The sequence below is a fragment of the Megalops cyprinoides genome, chromosome 5 (assembly GCF_013368585.1).
Source record: "Megalops cyprinoides isolate fMegCyp1 chromosome 5, fMegCyp1.pri, whole genome shotgun sequence".
Taxonomy (NCBI): Eukaryota; Metazoa; Chordata; class Actinopteri; order Elopiformes; family Megalopidae; genus Megalops; species Megalops cyprinoides.
The window spans coordinates 19497304-19520687 of NC_050587.1; the positions used below are offsets into that span (position 1 = coordinate 19497304).

Sequence of the window (23384 nt, forward strand, 5' to 3'; positions counted from 1 at the left end):
TTACATAATCAGAATAAAAAAAAAAAATAATGTGTGATACATTTTGCGTATATTTTCGTAAAAAGGAATAAAAATGCAAAGCATTTGTGGCTTTTTGTAGTTTATATAAGCCAGAATGTGTTTTTGATAGCTTTGCTATTATATAAAAAGCCTAGAGAAATATAAAATACATGGGTTTTTGTATAGAAAGCACTACCCTAAGCCATGAAAACAGAGACTGAAACCCATGCTTTGCTGAACAAATAACTGTTTTCTCTTTGTAGAGGTTTTTGTTTTTAAAGTGTATTTCTTATTATATATAATATTATTAAGAAACTTTTAAAAAAGTCTGTGAAATTTAACATGCTTGTGTATAGCTTTCTAATATATAAATATATATGATAATAATTATGGTCATAGCAAACATTGTTTTATCTTACTAGTGGGGTTATGTATGTGCAGTAGCACATATTGTCTGTGCTGTTCTGTTTGATGGCTAACAGAATTATTCAGGGGTATGTTTAGTTTAACCTTGATAACCAGCTACATCAATTCGCCTGTACACTTATTCACGGGTTATCTGCATAATGAAAAGACCTCTTTTACAAATGATGACATATCATGGGAACTGGCTGGCTGTTCTCAGTTTTGGTGAACTCGAAATGCACAGAAAGACAACACTTCATCTAGAAACGTGAAGCTTGAACACATGTTTGTGCACGTGTTTGGTGGAGAAAAAAAAAATAAAGCTACACTTCTTTGAAACCAAAGTGCTGCACCCTCTACCAAATACTTGGGGTGAAACGCAGTGGCAGGGGTTTGTCCTATTTTAAATATTTTGGCAAGATATTGTATATTTAGTGTCCAAACCTTTAGCCACACCTCTACTCTTGGTGACAAATATGTGTTCTGTCAAATACAACTCCCAAAATTTGGAACCAGTATTGGAGTTAAGAAGAATATGTTATGTGGTTTGGCCTCAAAAAATGCCATGAGCTGTTTTGTAGCATTTGTAACCTTGAGTGTTTATTTCTGTGAGAATTTGGACTGTGTCAAAGGTGTTAAAAAGGGAAGTGTTGCATCTGTGCTGTTGAAATGCCAGCTAGACAGGGTTCCTCTTTCCCCAGTTCAATGTGACTTGAAATAACTGCAAAGCTAAACGAAATTGTAGAAAACCCAAAAGCTGGTTAAAGAGAAGCACAACTTTGGATTTTATCAAGTCACTTTTTTGTATGAAGCTAGGCATCTCTCTCTGTCTGTACTCTGGATCTGCTGTTACCCAAGTGTTATGGTCATTAATGTGTGCAGTTATTATGAGGTTACCATGTAATTAACATGTACATGTGGTCAAGTATCAGGGGCGGAGCCCTAAATGTTTTCTGCTTTTCCTTTTTTTTTATTTCAGTGAAAACACAATCATGAATGCACAGAGTTTAGGCAACACCAGCCTTTAACAAGAAACCAAAGCCAGTGGCTTTTCCATGTGATTTTGAACGTCAGTTCTGTGGTCTTTACTGGTCGCCAGAAAAGCAGTAGTTTTGAAAATGTATACAATTTCACATGTATGTTGCTTTCCCTCCCCTTACCATTTCAAGTATAATAATTCAACAATATTAAACATTTGTTACATAGATGCATAATGGCATTTAAAAATGCATCACTTTGAAGAAAATTTTGAAAATTGTTCTCAGACATGTTTGACTCAGTTTGTACCCACTGCAGTTCTTCAATGTACGTATTTATGTTAGCTGCATTTGAAACATTTACCATTCTATTACCAAATAAAACTATGTGCTGAATTTTAGCGGTTTTGACTTAGCGTCATCTTTGGAGGTATTCACTTAAATACTTCCAAGAACACCATTGATACCAATGATGGCAAAAGAGCTGTCAGTATTTTTGATTGACAAGCCACTGAACTAACCATTCTGAAGACTGGTTTGCCTGAACGTGTAATTGGTAGTGCTGGTTTCTCTGTAACAAAGCAGGAGAGCATTGTCTCAACTGCTTTTCTGCGACAGCTCCCCTGAGCAATTCAGATCAGGAGAAATACTTATCAGAGTACTGTTTTAACCTGTAGGCTTCTTCAGAAGGTTCAGATAATGGCTTCTGTTCATATATTTCTAACCAAAGACATGGAGCGATCCATTTTTTGCCGATTTGTTTAGCAGTGTTTCTGTTATACTTTTTTTGCAATTGGATTTGCCCGTTCTGCTATCTGCAATCTACTCGTACCTCAAATTGACCCGCATTGTACCTCAGATGTTCATTATTAATTCAGTTCTGTGAGCAACGCTGGATGCTGGCGAGGTGTTTATGAGGAATATTGTAACAACGTTGTATTAGTTGTTCTGTGGATCATATATTCCACATTCAATTCTAGTATTGCTCCAGCTGTTTTTTCCCTTTTTATTTTGGGTTTTATTCTGGAAATAGTTGTGACCATTCATAAATAAGTTACAGAAAAATACACATGAAAACAGTAGTAACATATGTAGCTTGTATTACACCTAAAAAGGGGGAATGCCTAACGTACATGCTTTTAAACTAAAAAAAGAGGCTCACAGCGACATAAGCTGGACTTTGTCGCCACTTGAAGACAAGATGTTATTAAATTATACCACATCTCTGTACCTCAAGGGACTTCATTCAGCTGTCTGTAGTGGATAAAAGCGTAGAAATAAAATAAAGTTTCTCCTGCTGGAAAAAAAGGTATTTGTATTTTGCAGACAATTCAGTAAATTTACTGGCTTTCTTAGTTACTGAGGTCTGTGTGTGGTTTATTTACTCCGCACTCTTCACCTAAACTCATTTGTTCCACTGCTGTCTTTGCATTTCAGTACAAACTGAAAAAAAAGTATTTATAATAGAATATTTGAAGAAATGAGAGTTAGAGCAGTAATGTTGGATGGAAATTAAAGACACACCTGCTTAAAATTGAAACTACATGTCTTGAACAAAGCATGTTGCAGTTAGATTGAATAGACCCATGTATCATTACTCCACCATTGGCTGATGTAACATCATCTCCTTTAGCATCAGACCATTAAAATGCATTACTCTGGGCATTATGAATCATTTACAAATAAACTAACACCTGTAATTGTTTACCCTGTGTTGGTTCTTTTACAAAGGCTAAGAAATAAAATGTTTGGACAGCCTCCCTCTTGTTACAGCGAAAGTACTGAAAGCAGCTCTCCAAACCAGTGTTCCAACGGTCAATTAGTTTCAAACTCTGTGAGCTGTTGTAGGCTTGCTTCTACTTCCTTCACTGCACTCATCTGCAGTTCCATTCCATTGCTTTTCATTATGTATAATATCTCAAAAGCCTTGTAAGTACATAGAGCTGTGACACCATTCCCAAACCCCAAGCCAGTCATGTCCCACTCATTCACGTCTTGCAGTTGGGTTTTTTCTCTTCTTTGTATTAATGCTGATAACACATTGTTGTTGAGGTTTCATATTCTGCCCAAAACTCAAAAATGCTGCACACCTCCATACATTAGCACCTACCTAAAATAAAAATAATTGCAATTTTAGATTAAAAGTATTTACTGTAATATTCAAAGATGGCAATTAAGGTCTCGGCATTGTTAGTGTGGCACTGCAGTGAGAGGATTGATCACATTATATTAAAATGTGTGCTTGCATGGATTTAGTGATAATGATGATAACAGCAATAGTTACATCTGACAGCAAGGTTTTATGGCCTGCACTTCTGAGTTAGTGATATACTGACAGACCTACTACTTTATGTCACATAAATACAACTCTGTGCTTGATACTGAGGTCTTCAGAAGTTCACACTGAGAGGTCGTGGGAGCGGAAGTTTTATTTTATGTAGGATCTGTTGAAAAACACATTACGATACTTGACCAAAGACAAGTTATGAAAGTCCTTTTCATTGGACTGTGTTTATGTCTCGACCAGCTGAGCTGAATGATGATGGATCCTCCGATGCCCAGCATGATTCTATTAAAGCTAATCAAAATAACTTTTTCCCACAAGCGGGAACATCAGATTTAACAGCAACAACATAAAGTGTTTTACAAAACTGAAATACAGTGCAAGAGATGTAAGTATGAACTGAGTATTTCATGGCAGGCAAGAGGCAAAGAGGAGAGAACTCTTCTGGCTCCCATTGTCCAAGACCAGAATCTGCACCCTGGTTTTGGCAGAATACATTGACTACTAAGAGAAGGTGAGCAGTAAGGAATAATTTCTTTTCTTTCACTTATACGTCTTCTATAAGTGTTTTTCAGGTTGCCATGTATGGTTGCCTCTGTTGTAGCTCTGCCCATTACCACGTTGTCCTGCATGTATTTGCTTGTGCTGTCCGTTCAAGATGTTACCTCACTTTGTGTGAATTGTCATTTGTCACTTAGTTTGATGTTTGCAGACCTGTTCATACGACTGTGGCTACGTCCTGTGTGGAAAAGGGTATATACAATAGCGGGTTTTGTCCTACTCAAAGTAATGAAATCACATTTCTGCTGTGTGACTAGTTCAGTTACTTACATCGATTGTTTTACCGTGAGCCTACTATGACTGGATCTGCAACGTCCTGTGACTTGACGAGCATCAATTCCTGCACACATGCCCAATCGTCTGGGATGCACTTCAGGTTTCCATATTTCTTTGGTAAAGCAATGTAATAGACCAGCAGGAGGCGTTGGTCAGCAGTCTCCTGTAATTGCTCACAAGAGCTCCGGACTGGCAGCACCCAATAGTGACAGTGGTCTATAAAAATAGTTTTGCCTACAATGATACTTGAAGTGTGTTGCATTTTCTTGATCTTATTTTAATGAAAACACATGATTTTTAGGTTGTTGATATTTTTTATATTTTCCCTTCATCATCAACTTGGCAGGTGAGTTGAAGCCTGAGTATTATTTTAAATGCCATAAACATTAGTTCTAAATGCCATGAAATGAAAACAAATATTTGATAATTACGACAAATAAAAAGAGAAATAAATTCATAAAATCACGCGTTTCAATACGCCAGCTTCTATGATTAACTTTGAATAGTACATGCACACAAGCGTTGATTTTGCTCTGGTTTTCTTGTTTTCTGTTTCCCTCTCCGAACACATAAAACGTGTGTGTGTGTGTGTGTGTGTGTGTGTGTGTGTGTGTGTGTGCGTGTGCGTGTGTGTGTGTGTGTGTGTACTGTTTGTTGTCCATGAATGGAGGATGGATGAACATAACTGGAAAATAAGAATATTGTGAAATAAATGTAAATGCGTGTTAGCGCGGGCCAAATTTCAGATCTAAACCTGGCTGTGCATTTTCAAGCACTCTGACTGTTGCCAACAACTACAGCGGCAACCGATATTAAATGCTAAACTTGAGGCATGAATACTAACAATAATGACAAAATAAGCACGATACCGTCTATTTATGTTTCTTAAGTCTCTTTAAAATTCTGTGGCGTTCCAAAGAAGTATTATTTGTGCATATTGTAAGAAAACGTAGCACTTGAATCGACTCTGAATTAAATTTTGACCGTTTTGGTCAAATAAATCCATTCGTTCATTTTACCATTTAATGAAAATATGTAGATATACAAGACAAAAAGTAGGGAAAATAACAGCTAACTGATTTCGACATGATGATTGAAAGTGCTACTTCAGATGTCTTGCAACGGAAGACTACGAATGAATGTATTTTTTTTTTTTTTTACTAAATCTCTCATGACCAATAAAGTACAGATATCCTTTGTTTTTCTTGCGTTAAATATTGCCTAAATCGATGATAGCGCTGAGATTAAAAAAAAAGCAGAACATGTGAATCTCAAGTTACATTTATTTACTATACAGATTGCATTGATTTGCATTTATATGGTATTTACTGCATTTATTTTATTTGCTGAATGAAGAAAGTTAACTAGAAAACTCGGATCATTTTAACACAAACATGTTCTAGGACAATCTAAACATTGAACAACTATTGGGAACTGTTTTGGGTTTTCATAAAGGCAGCTTTCGCAGACAAATAGATTTTCTCGGAATTGTTTATTGATAAGAACAGGAATTATTTTCGATATATAGTAATTTTTGAAATAAATAAAATTAAGTAAAATTAAAATCAAATGTACTTTAAAATGTGTTCTACATATTCGTTTTGTGTTTAAGAAAACTGTGTTTTCTTAAAATATACAACTCAAAGTAACGGGCAAGATGAAAAGAAGTTATTTTGACGCTATTTCATTATTGTACCACTAGAGGTCGTACAGTACATCACTTACATTTGTATTCATTCATCATTAAATCTAAACAAAATAGCACTGGACCTGCAAATTAAATTCGAACTCCTCCTGTAACTGAAATGAAATGTTAATGAAAATACAGAGCCACAATGCAACAACACTCTTCCCAGCCAATGGAAAACATATGATTTTTGCTTTTTATTCATATTTAGTGAGCAGTGCACATCAAACATTATTCATAAAAATTTAAAATAAAAAACAACTTTGCATTTTTGTCATTGCTTAAACAACAACAACAACAACTACTACAATAATAATAATAATAATAATACATTCATTCATTCATTCATTCATTCATTCATTCATTCTATTACAACAAAGTTCCACATTTTGTGCTGGAGGACCGTCTCACATATTAGTACTGTTCTTTGTGGAATTCTAAGACGGGCAAAATTGTAATTGGATGAATGTGAGAGAAATTAGCTCTGGTAAAGATGGTCTTTATTTCAGAGTGAGGTGGGACTGCGGATAAACACGCCCCTACCTAAATATGCAGAAATCTCCTTTGCATACCCTCATTGCTCCCTGGAACTTTGAATACCCGCGACTGGTTGCGATTAAAAAGCAAACCGCAAGGAACGCGTTCATAGTATATGTAGTAGAGCTACATTGTAAACAAACACTTTTTTCTACAGCTTAATTCAATGTTTGTGTGTAAATATATCCGATTTTGTATTAGGCCTACATATTATTTAAATCTAGATGGACTGTTTCTTATTTTTAATATTGCTGTTGGTTCTGGACTTTTTTTTTTTAAACTCACAGTGATTCCATTAGAAATCAAATCCATTCACTGCTGTTGTCCTCAATTGCTAGGTTAATCTAATCTAATCTAATTGAAGCAAATATCACACTTTTCACGTGCTTGCCTATTAGTACGATTTCTGAGGTCTGTGAAATGAACGAAGAGTGTATAAGAACAGAAAATGTATACTTTGCCTAAAAAGCGTCTGCACAAAGTAGGCTACGCAGTGCCAGAGCGATGCGATTGGTTTGAAGCAGGGTGTGTGACTGCGTTTTTAGTTCCTGTTCATACAGGTGGGAGACGGAATTTTCAAAAATGAGAAATCTTACAATGCCAGCATGCATCCTTGTCAAATGGTGCTCACTATGCCATCTACAAGAAGTGTCTAAATATTTTTACATTTCATAAAACTGTCGTTTCTTGGACTCCCCTAAACTAAAGGCGTTTCACAGCATCTGCGCAATTAATTCATTAAACATTCTCCTCCTATCTTCTCGACGTGTTACTTAAATGCAGATTCAACATTTACATGAGTAATCACTCACATGAGTTATGAATTAAATTGCTGTCTTGATTTCTAAAACTGCAAAATCAATGAAGCAAATAAACTGGTTAAAACCCAAATCCAAATGTTAGTGTATTTCTCAATAAACGTTGATTAACTGTATTTTCGATATGTCGATGATGATGATGATGATGATGATGTGTGTGTGTGTGTTGCTTTGCTTAAGGGTGCAACAGCACCACTACACCACTACAGATTCGAACTTTTAACTCGAACTCCCTGTCCAACATGTCCAACACGATCATCACAATTTGGAATGAAAAATACATGAAGATAAACTCCATTCACGTTATTTTGTCATACTTTTTCGTGATTGTATACCCTCGCTTCAAAAATATTTTATCGACAAAATATTTCAGCTGATCTGATTTTAACGTTAAGAACGCTCCAAGGTGAAAATGTAAAAGTGGGAAAAGTAGGAAATGCGTATTTAGGTGTATATCTTACTACATAAATCTGTGAATACCACCACGCGATGACACTGAGAATACAACTCGCTACCAAGTCAAAAAATCCATTGTTGATGTTCATTTCGTTATATTTAGCATGTTGTGTGTTGAACCCTCGCCATGCAGTATAACAGATGAGAATGAGACGTTCTTGTATTGGGATGTGGGCTACTAATGACGCGCTTGATTGTTACCTGAGGCCCCTCGGTCTGGAAAATCGGAGGAGGTCGGCCGGAAGTTGTGCAGTATGATAACAGCTGCTGTTGGAGACCTTAGTCGCGTTTCAATAACAACATTAAGGGAAAACGATGCTTTTAATCATATTCCAATCTATTAACAAGATATGCTGCAGACATGAAATGAACAAAACTATAACTCGCAGCAACAGAGTGAAACGTGGGAACAGAGAAAATAGGATCCGTAGCTACCCTTGAACATTTTCCATTATGAATCCACAAAACGATTTCTAAAAAAAAAAAAAAAAAAAAAAACTCTAAATATTGGATGTGTTCCATAATTTAAAGTTCTACTGAACTGCAATCTTTTAGGAATTTAGTAATGACATTTGTCTCTGTGGTCTTATGTCTATCCGTACTTTGTACATTCTTCTGCTTAAAATTTCGCACTCAGCGGCAATATCCAGATCAGCCCGGGGTGATTATGCATGTCAGAGTGGTAATACGCTGTGTGTAATGCTAAATAATTATACTTTGGATAACAGACTTTGTAACATTAAATAAAGAATTCTAATTTGTGTGAGATTTTCTATTAATCATGCCACCCACGTTACCCACTGAATACTACCTAGATTTGTAATGAAACGGAGGATCGATGCAACCGTATTCTGGTTATTTGTGGCTTGTTAAAAAGATAACGGTAATAAAAAAATAATGGCTATTTTACTATGGACAATTTTAAGTTGATAGAAACAATTGTCAGGATGTAGGCAAAATTTCAATGGCAAACATCGAGACAAAATGTGTTGCGACGTCCATATATACACATATACGTATTGTGTTGGTGAGTATAGGCCTACTGCACATATATTGCCCTCGATTAAACCGGTCATTAAAAGGTTTCGAAGTATTAGCTACGCTGCTCACTTCATAGTCAGGCCTTCATTCTTCATTACGGTTTTCAGGCAGTGTGTATTTACTTCTTGATGAAGGCAAGGCCTACATTTCGGTTGTTATTTACCTCGATTCAAAGAATATTGTGGAAATTATGACTTCCCTCGAACTCCATTAATTATTTATAGTTATGACACAACTTTATAGTATGCTTTTTCTGCAAACACGGAATTCTTTTACCAAATGAAATCATTGCAATCCAAGGCATCCTGGTTTATGACGTTCTTGTGTGCGTCTACTTTATGTATAACTCCTGAGGTACCACTGGGTGTCGCAGTCACGCAACAAGAAGCGTTCGTCGGGAGAAATGTTGATAAAATCAGGAACTATACTGGGACCCTTTCAAATATCTCAAATTAAACAACAGTTAGTCTGAACAACAGCCAATATTAAACAAATACGCGCAGTTGCACACATTGCTTGTAAGCGTGCACACACACACACGCTCGCACGCAACACTCTTTCAGCCATCACGCTGTTCTGATCAGACTTCACCTTAAGAGTAGATATGCTTGGCTGCAGATGTTTTCTTCAGAAGCAGCGGAAACGCAACTATCTCCAAAGAAAAATCTCATTATTAAGTCACTGCAGCCAAACTTTAAACAACTTAATTTAAACCGGTGGCGTGCCATCCCGTTGAGTAGACACCGTGGGTATTTGTGTTCAAAACATTTTTATCTATGTGCGGAGTAATTTGTATATTATATTATATTATATTATATATATTATTATATGTAAAGTGACTTAACGTAAAATACATATCGACGGGATAACAAACGGGTGATAAAAACTGGATGACAGTACTAAAGATATATAACCTCTTCAAAAAATTATTGCTGAAAATGATAACAAATCCAGATTATAACTTTTAACAACATCATCATTATCCTCCACATCATCGTCATCATCATCATCATCATCATGTTGACACTGCATAACAATAAGTTTATTAACTCCACATAGCCAGCAATAAGTAGAGAATAAATACATTCAGTTGAAAATAAACCTGCGTCAAATGTGACATGAACATGTGTAAATGCCTTCTGATGAACGCCAAAATCAGGATCTTTTTGCCATTGCCATTATATATAATGTCTAAGTGTATGCCCAAGACACGCCCAAGGATTCCACACTATCATTAATGTATACCAAAACGTATTGAATGCTTCATGTAGTTAATAAGATTTTGAACGTACAATAGTTTTAAATCTAAACTAGTGTCATTTTTTATAAACGAATGTGTGTGTTTTTTTAATAATAAGATGTAAAACTGTAGATTAAGTGTGTGTGTGTGTGTGTGTGTGTGCGTGCACGTTTAAAAACACTTAAAAGAATTTACAAAAGTGCTCTGTGACTTTGTCCCGCTTTTCCCGTTCTTTTTCTGTGCTTGAGTTAGGGGTCTGAGACTGCAACTTCAGTTTAGTATTCGCGTGACGGGCTCTGCTATTTTGATTTGTAGTGAATATGCATTAAGATGGTAATCTGTCAGTAGTTCCGCTGCAAGCTCGTATTCAGTCGACGTGACTGAACTGGGGAAATCACGGAGACGTTTTAACAAGACGTTTTACAGGATTGCCATGACGTTTTTGTGTGGATATTAATATTTCGCTGCAGGTAAGAAAATCTATTGGTATACCGTTTGCGGCAGGACAGAAATGGAAGCAGGTGACATATCTTCTAATATGACTAAAAAATTGTCTAACCATGTCCAGCTCATTGGTGACACATATGATCACATCACAGGGCGAGGTATCCAAAATGAGGTAGCAAGGTTACTGGTGGAACTCATCTTAAAGCAATACCAATAGGTGACCGCAAGTTAGAATTTGGGTGTTATTGAAAGTCATGCATTTGGATTAGGGAAAAAGACCAAACTGGTAAGTTAAAACCGGAGGCAAACGCGCTTGGTTTTCCAACATGTGACAGTAAGAGCCTTCGCTTGCAATGTCTACCATGGAGTTTCTTAATTAACCAGCGTTTACACAGTAAAAGTAGATTTAATATGTTCGTGGCTGTAATATATGTCGTGTATAAATGTCTAATGCCTCTTCTTTTTTGAGAAGTATAAATATAAACAACAATAATAAAAAAGTGATTCGGAAACAGCGATTACAAAATGAAAAATATCTTAAGAAGAATATATGTTTAATGTTTTGGTTTAATAGAAGTAGGCAGTTTATCCATGTTTCTGTTTGTATTAAAGTTAATAGTACGTTGGTCCTACATTAAGGTCAAAACTAACAAAATTAAGTAAGTACATGCCATGGTAAAACTTGACTATACAACGCTATAAAACCTTAGAACGTCCACTTCATAAAATTATTTTTGTTCCTCTTCATCAGATAGGATGAAGATTGTTTATGATTCTTAAACTGCTGTTTTATGAAACGCATACTTACATAACTAGATTTCAGGGTATTTTTTCAGCATGGTAAGCTGTTGGGTTTTATTAATCTTATTAATGTTATAATAAATTAATAAATCAGATCATCATATCTTCTCGTATGTATTTTAAGAATATATATATATATATATATATATATATATATATATATATATATATATAAATGCGCACACACACGTTGCAATTCACTATGTAGAGATCACAAACATATAATCATACTAAACAGTGTGTGGATCATTCAGTAAAGTAAAGTAAATGCGAATCTACCTCACAAATGCATCAAGATTAAAACTGTATAGAGGCTGGAACCAACAGCATCGGGAGAGTGGGAAAGGCGCCGTAGACATCTCATTATGCATGGACGATTTCCCCGGCAGAACTCTTCGTTTCTTCACAACACGTCCCTAGCTTCGCATGACATGAAGTATACATGCTTGGGGCTTCATGAGAAAAAAAAGTAAATGAAAGCCTTTAAACTTGCGAAGGAATAAATAGGTTTAGGGAAAAATCTAGTCCGTCTGCTGGAAGAAAGACTATGCAAGCAGGATTTGCATATTTTGATGTACTAATTTGCGTAATGTATTTAAATATGGCTGCGCGTAGCAAATATGCTAGACTACGTCATTGGACATGACCTCGCTGCTAAACCTCAACGTGAATCCAATGGAGACAGGCAGATGCAACTGAGGTTACTGCCGAATTTTGACTCCCCAGAATCTTCGGATGAAATCGAAAACTGTCGCATTCAACTTTAGTCATGTTGTATGATCACTTAGGACATAATTAAATATAACAAAGACTGAAGAGATAAACGGGCAAAATAGCTACTAGACTCTTATCTCAGATTAACGTCTTTAAATGGATGGAAAAATTCAAAGTAATTATGTAATTCTGAAACATGTTAGCTCAATCTTTGGTAAGCAGAACACCAATATTTTCTCAATACATTCATGGATAAAATGATGGTTCGCATTAGCTCACGGGATATAATGCATTAACGTTCAATGAATACAAGCCTATAGTATGAAGTCACAACATACGAATTTAAGACTCTGTTCCCAATATTATTACATCTATGCATGCATCCACGGGCATTTCATTGAACAGAATTCCTTTTGGTTTGTTTCCCGAATACAATACACAGTTTTTCCACTACTCACACTAATGGTGACGGGTAAACGCGCAACATTGGATGGTAATTAAGTCATTATGTGGATGACCTGTCTATATGAAAGCACAGACTTGCCAATTATCATTAGTGCCATATACGACGTTAAGAACTATTAATCGTTATGCACGTTAAAGGGTCTCAATTTTGAATGTGCGAGAAAAAAAAAAAAACACTTTAAAAACTTTCTTAATGAAAGACAGTCCAGTCCTTGCTCGTTACCGAGTGACTACCATTACAAATAGCGAATGCCTTATATTTCATACCGAATTATTGAAGGAGCTTCTCTAGTTTAGTTTAATAAATATCCAATTTTCAATAAATGTTTAAACAATGACTCTAAACGTTAAACGCGGTCTAATAAGGCGCAAAGAAATTTCTGCCATCAAACCGTAAGGCTTGGGAACAACGTTAAATTCGCGGCTATAGATGAACAATGGCTCTTCAGTGTATGTTCAGCCAACTAAAGATATGGGCAACTTGTTTGAATTTCAGAGCACGTCCCTCTCTAAAAGGAGGGATGGACTATGCTTCGGCCAGCCCCCCAAAACTTGCCCACTCCTCGCACAGCACTTCACTTTTCCATTTGGTGCTGAAGACAAATATGTTATGGGAAAGTTTTTTCCTCCTTTCTCTCTCTCACCGTCATGTGGTTGGAATATGTTCCAGCTTTACTCACAGCAACTGAAGCACCGCGTAATGAGCTGAGAATTAGCGGCAATTTTAAATGAAGTGACGACAAGGAATGGATGGATTTTTGGTGGGAAGTCGAGAAAGAACCCTGAAAAATTTAGAAAGGCATTATTCCTGGATGATTTCGGACGTCAGGGTTGATCAAGCCACCTGCGATATAATATGGCATACATTTACAAAATGTAAGTACAATGCTTATTTCCTTACAAGTAAATCTCGTTGTGTGGAAGTTGCTGTAGTTATGAAAAAAGAGTTTATTAAGAGATAGTTCAGTATTGTTCATTGTTTGAAAATTCGAAATCAGCTTCAATGAAGGGTTAAAGGGTTATTACTGGCGACAAACTGCTTTTGAAACTAGGCTAATTTTGAATATTATGTTGGGCGCAACAGCGACTGGGTTTGAGCACGACTAGGATTTATTCTTGAACAGAAATCTCATTTCTGTATCATGCGTTATAATGTATGAGCACATGGCGAGTGAGCCGTGGGAGTTTACAAACTGTAACCTAATTTTAGGCATGTCGCCGGGAAGGTAGTGTCTTATGGCCGGTCACCCACTCGTACAGTCGGATAGAAACTGGTCCCCAGTGGGCCACAGATCACATCTGCTCTGTGGCCAGCTCTATAGATTTCCACACATTCGATTGGGACTGGTTGCAGAATATCAGTTATATTAATAACTTTATAAATGTAATGAATATGACAATATGCTATTGCTGACATGGTAGGCTTACTGTACAACTTTTGTAATGCATTTGTAGTGAAACATTGTAATCAATCCCTAATATTAAAAGAAAACAGTTGTGGGATATTGCTCCCCTCTACCGTGACGTCACATCAGTGCTGCGATTGAACCAGGCATTTGCTTAATTGCTGCACGAGATGATGATGTATGCGTGCATTTGTGCAGAAAGGACTGAAACCTACGTGGCTAACGGCTGGCCACGACACTGTTTCCCACTGCGATTACACGCTCTACTGAAGAAATCAGACACACACACATACACATAAAACTGGACACAATTTAATTGCAATAAACAGTATTGGATTTTTTTATTAAAATTTATAAATGAAAATGTACATGCTTATTTACATGTGAACGACAGTTCTCACACCAGGAAATATAAATAACCAAAAAATAAATGAAAGACATATTGTCTAAACGTTCCATGTCTTGGCTCAGAGACTTTCATTTCATTCCTACTCATAAAATTACAAAAATCACGGAACAATTTACTGAATTCGATTTGCTACAACGCATATATATGCATATGTGCATGTGATGTTTAAACTATGAACATCTAGGTAAGTGGCGGTTACTGTCGTACTCAGTTAAATAAAACAGAAATACGTCATGGCACAAGGGAAGACATTTTCCATTTACTGAAGACATGCACATTTATGTCTCCACGTTCTATTTTACAAGATCAATGGTTGGCATAATTATTTAAGGTAACTGCAATAGTGATGGCGTTTGTTTCCTTATTGCGTTTTCATTTGTCTGTTGAGTATGTAATGTCAGGGAATAAGCCAATCGGTGACAAGGCTACTAATGAATGGCGCATGTGCGTACAATTGTCATCTCAGTTGCTTCCCCCTCCTTAATTATTGATGGGAAATCAAGAATCGCAACACTTTAATCTACACGTGCTTTGTAATTCGGTTGCCATTGACGCTGAAATTGTTACTACATGTATCAGGGAACAACAACTTGGACGCAGAAAACACAGCAAACGAAACGATTCTATGCGCAGGACAGCAATTAAACACTTAAACGGCAGTCATGCTTCTAACTAGATATGAATGCCCTGTTAATAAAGATATGAATTAAATTCTACTGTAGTGAGCAATCGATTCCCAAACGTGGAAACAATACAATATAATAATCATACGTGTTTAGTTGATGCACTCGTGGCATGATAACCATGTGTGGTCACGAATATTCTCCAGTCAGAATCCGCTGGCGCGGCTAGAATGTAGCATTTGGAGCTATTTTAATGTACCAACTGGAGAACACTGTATTTATTCATTTACATGTATACACGGAGGTGCAGTAGACACGGGTTATGAGAGTCTGTGTGTGCGTGCGCGCGCGTGTGTGAGAGAAAGAGAGACAGAGAGAGGGGGATAGAGAAAGGAGGGGGAGGGAAACTGAGAATGAGAAAGATACGGCATGCTTGGTCAAAAAACCAAGAAAAATCATATCGAGATTAGACTGGAAATCGAAAAGCTATCCATCTACTAAACGGCACAAAAACTGAGACAATATGATTTTAGAGTTGCGATTTCATTCTGGTTCATTTGAACTGAATAACGATCTGACGCAGAAAAATCTGGGAGGGGTACCATGCAGGTGCTCAATGGTCCTGTAATTCGCCTTCTCCACACTTATACACGAGTTGTGTGTAGGCTACAACAGTATTAATGAAGAGCCTGGTTTGGTTGGGGTTTCGCGTGCTGAGATGTTCGGTGTTCTACAGCTATAAGCGAAGGTATGACACCGATAAGATCATTGTGTCTTAGTCGATATGTTAGTGCCTCTAAAATTAATAGTCTACTATCAGCACACTGAAATTGCTCTCAAGCGGGCGTGTGTATGGAGGTGGGCACGCGTTACTCCCTCTGTTACCAAATGTCATCTACAACATGCATTCAAGAAGGTATAATACAATATCTTCGCGAGATACAGTATGTGGACAGAAGCAATAGGCCTACATTTAATAATATTAACAGGTCGTTATAAGATAAAGTAATGCACCGGACGAAATTGAGACTGTACGAGTGAGCTGCGTGCAAGTTACTAAAGAAGGAAACCTACCTTATATTACACCTTTCCTGGGGGAGAAACAAAGTGCTGTGGTTTACGGCATGTGGAAATGAATGAAGCAAAGACGAATGTCTTCGAATACCTGTAAATCCCCGTAGATATTGACTATGCCTGTTAAATGAGATATGAGGTCATTAAAATACAACACCAAAGCAAGCTGCCAACAATACACCGATTCACAGCGTTCCTTGGACCCACTTGATAAAGCGATACAGCAGGCCCGGAGATCTCATCTGACCGCGCGAGGAGAAAATGTAGCCCAGAATGGATATTACAACGATCTTCCTGCAAGACAGCAGTATATAGGCCGTGTAATATTATTCCCCTTTTCCTTGGGTTTTAGTTCGTTGATGGAAGAAGGAATTATTCCTGTCTTCTTGGTAATACCGCGAGGAGACCGCTGCTCACTCGTGCATACAGCTAAATATAAACGTGCACTTGAGAATTCTTACGACATCATCATTACCATACACTCCCGCGGTCCAAGACCTTTGACCTCACCGTGTTGGTCCAGATTTTGGTACTGCAAGCCCCCTCCCTCTTTCAATGATGGCCCTTTTCTCCTTTCAGACTGTTGGCAGCGGGAAGCAAGGAAGGACGGCATCTTCGTCTCCCTAGCTCTCTCCTCTGTATGCGTCGCGATCCAGCTCTCGCTCTCCTCGAAAGACGCGTAATGCGTGCAATTAAGTTTCCATCAGCCGTTGAAAATATATTATTAGCATAATCAAAAGCGGTACGGCGACGTCTTTCTTGCATCCTTTCTACACTCTACGCTGGAACAGGAGGGGATTTTTTCGTACAGTATATTCGTACTGGGTGGATACGCAGGATTTTGTTCGTACCACAAGGTGTTAATAGTGGCAAAGGAACCATTTGTGAGAATGAAGCATTTACAATTCAAATACGGGCCTGTGCAAGGACGGATAATTCTTACTTTTTATTCTTTTTACAACTTGTCGAAAATTGTTTATACACACCAAGCCGGCACTATTCAACCTCTGGGATAGCATATTCCTTTGATTGAAAAACTAATTGATACAGGTAAAAGTTGGGATAAACTTTGAAGGACAGCGACCCCAATCAAAGGATGATACACTTTTGGAAATAGACCCAATTCTTGTCGTTAAAAACTCCAGACCACGAAGAGAGGATTTAACATTATTTTTATGGACTATAACGAATAGGACCAGAATTAAAATAATAATTGGAGTGAACATTTGCATGGAATACAAGTGATGGATGGGAAGTGGGTTGTTATCTTTGGTTATCTAGCTGTATGAGTGTGTTGGTCGTCATAAAGCTAGATAACCGAAAGTAAAAACTGCTTCCAGGATCGTCGTGGACGCTGGAAGGACGTTTCAGAACGTAAAGAAGACGTTACTACAAATAATGTTAAAAATGCTTGGCTTGATCTAGTGCGTCAAGTGGCAACTCCTTGAAATCATAAAATAGAGGTGGAAATTGTGCATTGCAGACATTTACAGTGCTTAAAGTTGTTGGTCGGATGAATCGGGTTAAGAGTATGTCTGTGTGTTTATCGCTCATGAACATTACTGTGGAGAAACATAAGGAGGACACTACTGTAGATCTGTGTCATTTAAAAAATAGGCCATTACTGAAGTTTGATTAGTGCGCGCGCGCAGACAAGCAATCTCTCTCTCTGCCCCCCCCCCCCCCCCCCCCCGCTCTCTCTCTCTCTCTCTCTCTCTCTCTCACACACACACACACACACACACACACAAAACAAACGAGTATGCGCACACTCACAATCATTTTAAAATGTTATTGTTACGGTGTGTACTGTTATTATTACTATTGTTATTATTACTGTTTTTATTATTGACTCCTACTACCAATAGTACTACCCTACTAATAATAAAGCAATGCATAGCATTTCCGAAAAGATACCTTTTTATACGTATATATAGAATGAATGCTCCTGAAAAGGGATTTTCCTTGAGGATGGTAATCAAGCTTAAAGACAAGAGAGAAAATATAGTCCCACTTGTCAAAGTGCGTGGAGCATTGAAATGAGATTGATATTCATGAAGGAACACACGTGCGCGCCTCTCTTCCTTTTCATTTAGGAATAATCGCTCTAACTAGGAAATGGCTTCGCAAACTGAAATAATTGGGACGTATGTAAACCCGACAAAAAATGGAATGGCTAAGGAGAGTGGCGCTGGCCATCCTTAATTGATTCCGTTAAACGGACTGCATGAGATGTGAACGACTAGAGCCTCTCATTCCCACGCTCGAGGGCAAGTGGCAATGTCGCGCAGAGGCCGAATATGACAGACAGCGCTGTCAGAGTTGGGGGTGGGGGCGACCTAGGTCACGAAAAACCACCAAGTGTCCCAGACTCATCTGCATCACTTTAGAAGGTGGCGACGTTTCCCACCCACAGTAGACGCGGGCCAAACTTGCATGGCAATAGTCTGAATGTTTAATGGCAAAAATATACAACGGGAATCAGGTACAGAACCCGTAGTTAAAAAAAAAAAACATTTGAAAACTGCAGATGTGAAATGAAAACAATATAAGCGAAAATGTAATTTATTATTTAACATCTAACCAACACAAACTAGCTGTATTTGATTTTGAACTTGAGACATGGACTGCCTTTTATTTTGAGTAAAATGCAATTTATAAAGATTATGTTTATTAATATATCCCATTTAGACAAATGTTTTCGTGGGAATGCACAAAGAATCAAATATAAAATGTACAATTTTAAACTAACCTTAGCCCTGGAGGTGGTGCATGAATGTGTACCTATAGCCTAGCGGCCTTCTCAGTCAGGAGTCGGTGTATTTTCATTGCACAGTCGCCAAGGCCTTAGAGGAGACTGCGATGAGTTACTTGGACTTGACTGTGAAACACGTGCCTGACTCTTACGTACCCCGTGGACCACTAACGTGTTGGGTGTTCTCAGTAAAGAGTTTTTGTCTTTTTTTATTAGGGCTACAACCAAAGTGTTGTAAAACATGGTTGTATAGGTTAAACTAAAGCCAACGCCTTTTAAAACAACAGGCCCTAAATAATAATTTACTTGACGTGAGGTCTGGGTGGTCTTATTACCCAATTAACAGGCTGCGGATAGTTAAATTGTGTTTGTCTGCATTGTATAAGAGCAGAGTTATGTTGTCCGGGCACTAAATACAAGTAAAATAAACTCGAATTATTTCGCCTCTTTTGTTACCTACGTTCTTCGGTCATTGTTGTTTAATTGGTGATTAAAGGCGAGGTTGTTTTAAGGTCGTATTTGTGGCTCTGCAGGAGAAGTTTCAGAAAGAAGGAGCTGTATGTAAATTACTTTTGGTAACTATACGCAATGAATTTCGCATCTGTTCCGTTCTGAGTTGGTAGTGTTTGTGTATGTTACTGAAAGTGTGTCAGTTCAAATGGTGTTGGTAAGATCCAACTAGTTTTTTTCCACACCGTCAGAACTCCCTTCAGCAGTCCTTAGTTAAAAAGCCATGTACGGAGATATTGTACGTTCGCTGTTCAAACGACAATATAATTCGGGTAACCGTTGAGTTACCAAGTGTCTGTGTGCCCTTAAGTCGATTGAAATTGTCTATAGTCAGGTGTGACAGGCGGCATTGCCATCCACACTGGGACAAATTTGGGGTACGTTTTGTAGAGTTGTTCAATATCGTTCTAGATTACAGTAAAAAGAGACCATGCGCCCCAGCCCCCTCTGTGTTAAACTGTGTGCAGCAGTGTTAATAAAACAATTAAATATCTATATGTTAAAATGGCCCAGGACATCGTGGTGAGCGACACCGTGACATCGTTTAAATTTATTTTTATCTGGATGCGTATTTGATAAAGGAAATAAAACGAATATCAGACAGGAAGTCACTATATTCGTCCTTTACATGTGAAAACACACTGGCACCAGTTTATTCTGTTGCAAAATTGAATTGGACTGCCAAGTGTAGCAAGTTCTAAGCCTTCTATCTACAAAACAGGTCAGTGTGTTTACTTAGACTCTCAAGAAGTTAATCAGTGTTTTGATTCAGTAAAATACCTTGCCTTGGCTAGTTAGGTGAGTGTACCTGGTATTGTGATGTATGGTTTATAATAGCGAATGTTCATTTCTCTAAACCCCTAAATACAAGTTTTAGTCAGTAATAAAATGCAGCTTGCTCTTACTTTAACAGTAGACAATATGAAGTCAGTGCAGGCTATACGGATGTTCCATTGCTGGGGGAGGGAGCATCATTTTTTTTTTTCTATTCTCTGTATTAAAGACACGAGAAAGTATAGAAATATCCTCCATCGTGATATCGTAAGAGAAGGTGTAGGTAGCCTATTTATTTGGCATAGATTTTAGGAATAATTTGTGTCGTTTGTTTACCTAGTGGGTTTATTTTCATGAATAGGTTATCTAGGCTTTTTATCCCGAAATCAAACATTTTGCCATGCGATTACTGTTGTCGCTGTGCTCATGGAAAAAATATTTTCCATTGTAGCTATTGTGTTTTTTTTTTTTTTTTGCGTATGGATGCTTCTTACCTCCTTAAAAGTTCAGCTTGACTGTGGTTAGCGGTTTGGTCACGGACATGGTGGACAAGATTCATGGATAAAGACATTAAGGTTTTCAATGCTGTGCACTATAAATTATTGGAAAAGTCACGCTTGAAACAAAACCCTACTCACAGAAAATTAGAAAATTGTTTTGAAAGCGAACATGGCTTTTACCGCATTCAGTAAACAACCTTGAAGTCCTGTTCCTTGTTAACTAAAATGAATAGCAGTTATGAGTGGGATCCATTACTTTTAATCATTAGTCATTGTTTTCAGAGGTAACTGCTACTAGTTGCAGCACAATACATACCTGTGCAGTACAACATATACAGTTTATAGCAAAATAATGATGATTGGAAACGCACAGTCAAATGGGAGTGTATAATTGTGAAAATAAAACAAGCAACCAATCGTACTCAGATAGGAATTTACATCTCCTGACCACCTCTAATATTGATACTGTATACAGTAATGCATCCAATTAAACAATATAAAACCGAACACCTCCATTGTATGGCTAAATACAAGCAAATTTCATTTGTGTAAATTTCACTTTAAATACTTTTTTGTACTTTTCTTAAAGACTTAATAGTTGAGCATGCCAGTCTTTTCAAGGGTTGTAAATGTTTTGTTGGAATCTGAATTTGCTCAAAATGAGTGTTTGATTATTGATAATCCATTGTAATCCTGAACTTCATTCAGCATTTTGATGGCCAGGCAATACTGCGTTTTTATACTAATTTCTTATTGAAAATACACAAGTATCTATTGCATTTTATTTGCCTCATGCTGGATTTATCCTGGACTGGATGTGCATGGGGTGTTTCACTTAAACAGCAGCTGTGACACTGAATCCATAGCTTCCAGCCTTTTCATCCTGCCTGTCTCCAGACATGAACTTGAACTTGTTTCAGATGGGCAGACCCAGTGAGTGGAAGTTTGGTAGCCTCACTGCATGGGATTGGGTTAAAGAATTTAGTGGTGGGAACTAAGCCCCTGCTGATGTGACAGTTAATCAATGGTGGTGGCTTTGTGCATGTGCACACATATATAAATGGTATTAGATTTGTTACTTAACATTGTAGTATCAAATACACAGAGCTTTATGCTGAAGCAGCAAAAGAGGAAGCACTCAGCATTTATCTGATGCAAAGCTGTGTGTAAAAATGTAGGTTAGCAGTATTTAAGGTTCTGACCTGCAGGAGAGAAAATGGAGTATTTACAGAAATAGAGTGTTTGTTGAAGTTATTTTTCCCTCTCTTCCCTTGGTTTACACTGTCTACGTGTACAAACATTTCACTTACTACCAAAGCTAGTCTCCCAATTCAGTGGGGCTAATGGTGACATGATGAATTTGGTGACAGCTTAATTAAAAGCTTCTCTCTTTTTTTAGAATGCTGAGATCAGGTATTTGGGAGGAGTGTGGTTGTTAAACAAGCTACTCTTAGTGTGAATTAATACGCCCACCCCCTCCTCTTCGTGCACCTCTGGCGTGTGCGGCAGACCCGACCCCCCCCCCCAAATACGCGATTGGTGTTGCTATGGCAATGGTGAGGTGAGCTCACGGCACACGTGCTGGTAACAGCAGCGGTGTGGCAGGTCCGTCTGTTGCAGAGCACAATGCCGGGAGAAAGCTGTGTGTCTGCCTGTATGTACACTATGCAGTGGGATAAAACGAGTCAGTTGACTGCGGTTTTAGCCTTTGTTTATTTAATCAACTATTATGTTATACATTTCATGTGAGGCACAGTGTATTAATTGTGGCTGGCAATAGAAAATTCCAGTGAGGTGCCTTGTGCAGGCTCATGTAGGACCATAAATTAAAAGAAAATGATATTGCACAGTGTTATGTGCATAATATTATGGCCAGGCCCTCTCTGTTACTGTGCAGTAGTATTGAATGAAATAATTATCACTATATTGTTCAATGAAATAAGCTGAATGTCCCAACCCACACTATCCCCTTTATTCTCAGGGCTAACAAAGGAACATGTACCTATAGGACTTACCTAAACCTATCCTTCATTGCCTTAAATACAGTAAATACTATGAATAATTATCATAAACTATTCAGAATGTGGTAATTCTGATTCCCCCTTACATGGTTTAACAGGTGCTACTAATCCTTAAATCAAAGCTTTGCTATTTATTTATCTCATTAGGTCTCAGAGAGTATTAGAGAGGGTCCAAGCTTAATGCTGTCACGGAGTGCCTCAGCTTAGCCAAGTGACTCAAACCCAGTTTGTGGGTGGCACACCATTTGTGTGGAGGGGTCATTACCCATCAGAGTAAATAGTCTTTAATCTCTTTACTGTAGTCTGTTTAATGGAGTTTATGATGTCTTGTGTTTGTGGGTCGTTGTTTCTGTGGCAGATCACTTAATTTGTGGATATCGTCACACATCTGGAGGACAAGGATACTGTCTGCTTGCCTTGTCTTAATTCTGCTTGTTAGTTGACTTCAACCCCCTTAAGCAAGGTGACAATGCCCCACCTCAGGTATGGCCCATGATCCTTAGGGGCATCAATCTTGCCATTGGCCCACACTGCCACACTGCTGGCCCACACTCTGCACCATTGGATGTACAAGTGTACAAGCAACTGTAATGGTGCTGTGCT

At 37.8% G+C, this 23384-nt stretch overlaps 1 long non-coding RNA gene across 3 annotated transcripts in view; it reads left to right on the forward strand.

The window, feature by feature from the left end:
- Positions 1 to 10425: 10425 nt before the first annotated feature.
- The window catches only part of LOC118777416, a 53824-nt gene continuing 40865 nt past the window's right edge, over positions 10426 to 23384 (forward strand). The window contains exon 1 of one of the 3 annotated variants that reach the window (XR_005004964.1): positions 10426 to 11015. This is a non-coding gene — a long non-coding RNA (uncharacterized LOC118777416). Of the gene's footprint in view, positions 11016 to 13210; positions 13586 to 23384 lie in introns of those variants that run through there. The other 2 variants (XR_005004965.1, XR_005004963.1) reach the window with 2 other exon arrangements.